At 41.7% G+C, this 7611-nt stretch overlaps 1 protein-coding gene across 1 annotated transcript in view; it reads right to left on the bottom strand.

Annotated features, from left to right (window-relative positions):
* Positions 1-7611, bottom strand: part of kcnd1 (potassium voltage-gated channel subfamily D member 1) — a 58038-nt gene that overhangs the window by 44699 nt on the left and 5728 nt on the right. The window lies entirely within an intron of this gene.

Genomic DNA, 7611 nt, shown 5'->3' with positions numbered 1-7611 from the left:
AGACATTTAGGCCTCACCTCTGGTCTTGAGTTGTGGTAACTTATCAATGTTCAACATCTGGAATTTTTAGCCCTGAACTTCTAGTAGCTGGTGTTTCTTCCAGCAGTGAAGTAGCACAAGAAATGCTTCATTTCTATATTTACTTTAATATTAATACAATATATATATATATATATATATATATATATATATACACACACACACACATATATCTGGGAATCGATACTTTTCGGAGCTACTCCATTTGATTGGCTGAGTTTCACTGAGCGGTGCAACAACACTAGCTGTCAGATAAAGGTGAGGGGTCTCATAAAAAGAAATAAAAACATGATCTGATTTCAAAGACACTGCCAGTCGCTCAAACTCACCCTCACCCTCACCCTCCTCTCATCACCTCATCAAGCGACTGACTGAAAACCAGAACTCCAGACTCATTTCATGCTGTGATGAGCTTTGGGTCTGCTGCTCACCAAGCTGAGTAGTGAGAACAAAATACTACACAAAGAGTGCACAGGTTTTGACTTGGCGTGTGTTGCTTGCCGTGCCAAAATTTCCTCACAGTAAAAGTCTCTCTTTGTTTCATTCCTGTCAAATTCTTTGGCAGCCAATTCTGGCAATTTCTTTATTGTGAAACAGCTGCAAGAATATTAAAATAAATCTTTCTTTTCATTACTCAGCTGGTGAGCAGCAGACAAGCTCTCACAGCATTGATAAGAGTCTGAGTTCTGGGTTCAGTCAGTCTTGATGAAGGGTGATGAGAGGAGGGTGAGGGTGAGGGGAGTTTGAGCGACTGGCAGTGTCTTTGAAATCAGATCATGTTTTTATTTCTTTATGAGCCCCTCACCTTTATCTGACAGCTGTGTTGTTGCAGTGAACTCAGCCAATCAATGGAAAGTAGCTCGAAAAGTCGCTAGATGTTGTGATATGCTCATTTGCATATTCAGTATGCAACTACATATACATTCTTAAAAAAATAGTGGAAAAAATAAGTGAGCAAACTTAACACTCATCTCATCAATAAGCATCTAAATTTACTTCCAGTTTGAAATCCACAGACTGTGGAACTGAGGTGTTGAGAATAAAGAGGAATAAACTGTTAAACTCAGAGGATTTGGGACAAAATAAAAAGGTAAATACTCAAGTTTAATCACTGAGAACAGACACAAACGAGAGGGAATCACCTGACAAACAATAGACATCAGTGATTGGCTGTTTTGTTTCTGTCTGGCTGCTGATTGGTCGACGGAACGTGCTGCTGAACCCCTCTCCCCCACCCTGCACCCTTTCCTCTGCCTGCTGCCTGACGGGTTGGTCTGCTTTCCTGGTATTAAAAACCAATGAGTGGAGTTTGGGAGGGACATTAGGAAATGACCTACACTTGAGCAGCTCGAGCCTCAGTTTACTCCACTGGCTCCCAAGCCTTCATCCTCATCCACACACTGCATTTCTGTCACCATCTGCCCCTCTGAGTGACTTCATACGAACTCTGCTTCCTGTTACACTTTGTAACCACTTACCTGGTTTCACCTTCTACCTATTACCTGCCCTGTCACATTTAGTTTCACCTGTTCCTTATTACCTTTGCCTCCTTTGTATAGCTCAATGTTCTGTGTTCCCCTCATCTTCTTGTTTGCCCTTTAGTTGATGTCTCAGTATTTTCTACTGTTTGGTCTCCTGTTTCGTTGGATCTCTGTGTTTTAGACTGTGAATTATTTCAGTTTCTTCAGATTTGTTTTGTACTTGCTGTGCTTTTCTGGTCTTAGTCTCCTTACTTGTTGGCTTTCTTTGATCTGTGCATTTTTAAAGTCTTTACTCTCTACCTGCCTGTAAACCCTGGACACTCTGTTACATAAAGTAATTGCCTATCTATCTATCTGGCCCACCTGTCTGTCTGTCCATCCCGTTTCCTTGCAAACGTGACACATTCATTACTGACCTACAGTATCTGACAAAATAATTATATTTGTTTTACCTCAAGTTTACAATAAATGTAATTTGTTTAAACATCATTCATGAGTCATTTCCTTCTGGGCCAGTTCATGAAGAAGCAGCAGAAGCAAAATGAATCAACCATTGTTTGATTTAGTGCAAATTCTGTTGCACAATTGCAACAAGACAAATATGCAAAACATAGCTCAAACTGCTCTCTGCATGGGGTGATGCATAGTTTGACTAAATAGAAAATAGTCTAAAATTGGAAACATTGCTAATTTAGATCAGGAAGTAACTGATCAAAGTCAACAATCTGACCAAACATCTGATTGCCACTTTTTATACGAGACACTTTTCACTGTTCAGATCTGGTGGGAACATTTTGATCGGTACTGATGAGGATCTGATCCAGCTCCAGTGTTTATAGATACTGTATTGTCTGCACTCTGTCAGTTGAATCTACACATTGTCAGTATCTACTGTACGTGCATCAGACATTTAACTGCTCATGATGCTTTGTCAGGACAAAACACTGTCAGTTCCTGCTACTACATTTTTTAATGGCAGCTACAACAGAATTTATTTTAAAGGTGTTGTAATTCTTTGTTAAAATTAATCAAGAAGACATAATTAAAATGTGAGCCCATATTTACGCTACAATAAAAGTTGTATATTTTCTTCATATGCTGCAGGCAGACTCGGCACAGATCAGTCAGTCCAATCAATATAGGCAACGAACTCTTCTAACATTCATGAACACCATCATCACAACACAACAGGGACAAATATTTCCTTAATGTTGCTAAAACAAGAGATGGTGAGCTACGGACATTCAAACAGATACTGTCACAGAACAGGTTTACCTTCCATGCAGCAGTCTCCGATGATCTCTGGCACGATGCCGTAGAAGGCCAGCTCCTCGTCGAAGGCCTGGATGCACTCGTTTCTCGGGTAGTGGAGCTTCCAGTGCGGTAAAAGTTCAGATGTGTCGGAACATTTCAGGGTCCCTGTCAAAGAAGTACTCCTGCGTGTCCTCATTGTAGAAAAACTCCTTCTCTGAGGAACCCAGCAGCGTGTCAGGGTAACGGTCCAGAGTGTTCTTCCACGTCTGGACAAGTGGAACAGAGAGAAAATCAAACACATGTTTCGTACCAGCAGCGACAGGACCATCATGGACATCCACCAGAGAAGAAGATATTTAACTCTCCCCTTAAAGACTGTTGGCTGAATGCACAACAACAAGCCACTAAAGGGCAACAGCTACAGATATAAAAGACGCAATACAATGATCCCACTGTTTGTTGTTTTAGTCACAATTTTGTAAATGAATCTTTTTCAATAGAAATAGAACAGATGGAAACTTTTCACACACATTAATAAACACAAACACAAGTTCCATTTGAAGGATTACTGCATGTTGGGAGTGTTGAACCGTCACCAGCTGATGCTAACAGTGACGTAGCGCCTGTTTTATGCCTCATGTCATTGTTTATAGTCTATTTTTAAAGCATTATTGTATGTTTCTGTTTTTTCTCCTAGACCTTCCAGCTGCTGCGTGTTTGTTTTTTAAAAATCAGGATAAAGTCACAGACCTGACAGGAACTTTTTCTTTGTGCTGCCACCACAGCAGAAAGTGCAGAAGAAAGCCACCAAATCTATTTTTGTTCTACAGCCATTTTGTTTTATTATTTCTGCCCAGATCACATCAGTGCGCTGATTAGACGCACACACTTTACAACCCGCAGCTGCTGAAGCTGGAGCATCATGACCCTCTGTAGTTCTGGATCTAACAGTCAGACGTCAGTTGATCAGAGACTAACACATTCTGCTTTATTAAAAAAGGCAACAGTACAAGACTGTCTCAATAACAATGTCAAGAGTCAACTACAAGTCCCAGAGAGCATTGCTGTGAGAGACAGCAATCAGAGGAGCTTCAGATTCTGTTGCAGGGAGCATAAAGCAAAGATACTCTAACAACACAGGATGGCGCCTTACAAGAAGGTTCAATGGTAATGATTGGTATACACTTCCTGTTATCCTAAGTGGGCGTTGGTCATGATTGCTTGTTTATGTCAAAGCATAACAACAATACAACACTAGATACAGTATGAATTTTACGCCTGATTGTGGTGCCGTTGTTTACCTTGTTTGCTTTCTATCTGATCAACTCAGTACAAGGTCATATCAGTTTAATAATATTCTGAATTGAATCTTGGTCTGCAAAATGCCATTAATGCCAGAATGTTTGAAAGATCGGTGGCTTGTGAAAATGGATCCAAGTATTTGGGGGCGAAAAGAATCAGTCATAATCTGTGATCATGTTCACTTCTCCCACTGGAGTGAACAGACTCAGACCTGCTGCTGGTCTCCTAAAGGGGCAGGGTGGTGGAGAAACCCATGTATTTAGAAGTCTCGTCACACTTCACACTGAATGATAAAAGTCTGCAAGGAAAAGCCACTAAATCTCTGCATGAAATCTCCCTGTACATATGAGAGTGTTTATTCAAATGTGTGCGTCTTGTTCTGTCTGAGCTCTGTTACATAAAGTAATCAACATCTATTTGCAAAACCCTGCAGCTTTAATTTAGGATTATCTGTTGTGAAAAAATTAAACAGCTAAGAAACAAAGAGGCAGACAAACATCACAGATGAGATTCGGGTTGTTAAATATGTTTGAAATATAGCAGAGGTGAAGAAAAAACTCTTCGACCTTAAAATCACAGTGAATTGCAAAAAGAGACGTGGACACAGAATCACCTCACTGTCAGAGATTGATGAGACATTATTAGACAGACGTCGCCTGTCATGATTATTTTTATATTGTTGCACTTCAACATGAACCAGCTCAGTTCATCTAATGCAAATGAAACATTAAAGCCACTAAAATCTCACAGCTTTAAATTCATGCAGAATGATTGCAAATGAGGTCCATTAACAGATCCTCAGTATCTGCGCTGCATATACAACATGAAAGACATCAAAGGCAGGGGGTCGATGTTAATCTAACACAACTATGTTTCACCCTGAGAGATGACATTCTTGTTCTCGGAGTAAAAGGAGGAGCCTTCAGCTGCTCATTATAAATGAAGCTGAGCGGCTGTTCCAACAGTGAACATGTTGAACCACAGCTGACAATCAGTTATCCATGTTAATATCGTTCACGGTAATGTTGAAGCGTTCTGGACACTTGTCGACCTCTGAGAGGCGGTTTCAAATCTACACACACTCACAAAGACAGACTTTGACGTCTAAATTCATCCGATGCAGAAAGCAGTTTTAGGTCTTGACTATCTTAATCCAGACTGTGGTACAATGAATTCTTGGTAAATAAAGACTGGCCTCAACGGCTGAGCTCCATTTACGCAAGCAGAAAATGTTTGTCTTTAGGAAGAATTCAACAGTTACAAGGACGTTTTTGGAAATTCAGCGAAGAGTGAAACAATAAAAATAAAATTTGATTTAGAAAAAAATCTCTGTAGTCTCTAACAACTCTTTCCCTTCTCTTTGTGTTCTCCATAACCATGCTAGCAAACAACAAATTATGAGCCATGTTTTCTGTTTCTTGTTGTCAGGTGCTACTGGTCAGTGCAGGTGTCATTGATTGTTACCATGGTAACACTGGTCTTAGGCTTGAGTTAGTTTGGGGGTAAGGTGTCTGTCAGTCTCTTTTTTTTGAAACAGTCTGACTTGCATTAGACTAATCTGTGAGCAAAATTAAGACCCGACCAACACAGACCAGTCTGAAAATCTCTGTGAAACCGACCCATGAGCAGCTGATGAATCCTACTATAGAGCGTACACACTGAGGGTGACAAATCAGATCTCTGATTGGTCAGGAAGCAGCCCAGCATGCTTAGGCTTACACTCATGTTGTACAAATCTGCAACGAGCATGAGGCAGAGGGACCTTTATGTTGTGGTGGAAAGATAAGATAAAAATTAGATAAAATGTACTTTTAAATTATCAGTGTTGCTTCATCACATTTATCTCCAAACATGGTTAAAAGCATCTTTACAAGCCTGAGGTTAGGGTGTGGAGGTCAGGTGGGTGTTTGGGTGTGTAGCTGGAGACATTTTCTATAACCACACTCTGAACCGTAACCACATTGTGGTTTTAAAAACGTTGGCACTGAGTGAAACTGTCCTCCCAAGAAGAAAAACAACTGTGATGAAAAATGACTTTCTTCCTCTCCACTTCACAGTCAAACCTCCCTCCTGCATCGCTACTAAAGGTCAACACTCCAGCAACACTTGTGTAACAACTTTGTTGCATCTATCTCACAATAAAAGGAGAGAAATCAGTGTAGGATGTAGAGGTCAGGGTGTCTGGATGCAGACCCCCCGCTCCCGGATGGTAGTCAGACACTAACGTCTCTAATAAAAGTCAAAGACTACTTAATGCACTGGCACTAAACATCAGCAATGAATGTTAAATCAGGAGGTGCAGCCTTGTCCAAGTATGAATGTAATTCCGAAGGACAACTGGGCTGGAGGATGGTAGAAGATTTGGAGCATGCTCAGCAGACGCGCAGCACCCACCTGAAACCTGACCCCGCTGAACATTGACGTACAGGATCTCATCTGATCTGGACGAGTTGTCCACTGGAGGTTTGGGCATCGTCTTCTTGGCCAGCGGCAGCCAGCCCACCGCTGCCGCCCGCGCAAACGGCAGCCAGGTCGCCACGCCAGCCGCCATCTTGCATCAGAGCGTCCCACCTGTAGGAGTGAGTTCTGTCCTCTGGGGAAGGAGGAGCTAACGGATCCCAGTAAGAGCCTCAACTAATAATTGTCGCTCACTTCTTCACCTGCCCTGATTTCCTCGAGCGCTCGGGGCAGCGAGAGAGGAAGTGGTCGGACATGTTGAGGGGGAGGAAGGGGAGAGGAGGAGGATGAGGAGGAGCAGAGGGAGGGGTCAGATATGACCGTTAGGTGTCAAGCCATGAAAGGAACACTGAGAAGGAGCGGGAAAACATCTGACAGGTATGTGTTCCGTCTTTTACTTTGAGGAGGTTGGGACGTCCTTCTATTAGATGGGGACAGAGACTTCCTGTTGCTTTCCAAAATAAAAGCTAGAATCTCTCAGAAAAGAGCTGAAATATTCCTGTTTTGAATATTTTTCTGATTCAGCTGTTGTTGTGTGGTTCTTTTAGTAAATAACAGACATTCTGCTCAAAATAACGATCTTGATTGAAAAACATCTCAGCAGGAGAAAATCTGTAAAACAATAAAAGTTTTTTTTTTCTGATGTTGCTGCCTCCGTTTATTGCCTCTGAGATTCACAACAACAAAAAGCAAAAGACAAAGATCCAGGCAGGAAAGTGTTAAAGCATCTGTGTCTGGCCTCGACCTCGCTGCTTTCTCTCTCTCTCTCTGTTTGAGTCTAGCTCTCTCACCCGCCCTCTCTCCCTCTGAAGACAGATTTGTTTGCAGCGCCGCAGCCTTTCAAATTCTTTTAAATTGTGATGATGGTCCCTGAAGTTGCAAGATAGACAGAATTGCCGGCCTCCCTCTAAGTGTTTCTCTGCTGTGGGATATTATGGATCTGCAGCCTCTTCCTCTCTTTCTCTTTCTGCTTTTGCTTGCTGTTTTGTCCTCTCTACTTTTTTTTTTATCTGTTCTCTCTGTCTTTTATCACTGTCTCTCTCTTTCTCTCTCTTGTTGAAAGTCAGCGCGGGTGGCT

Source organism: Seriola dumerili, unplaced genomic scaffold (genome assembly GCF_002260705.1).
Source record: "Seriola dumerili isolate Sdu_G_001 unplaced genomic scaffold, Sdu_1.0 BDQW01000493.1, whole genome shotgun sequence".
In the NCBI taxonomy this organism is placed as follows: domain Eukaryota; kingdom Metazoa; phylum Chordata; class Actinopteri; order Carangiformes; family Carangidae; genus Seriola; species Seriola dumerili.
Note: the sequence above shows the minus strand (reverse complement) of the source record. Positions and strands in the feature narration are given on the sequence as shown.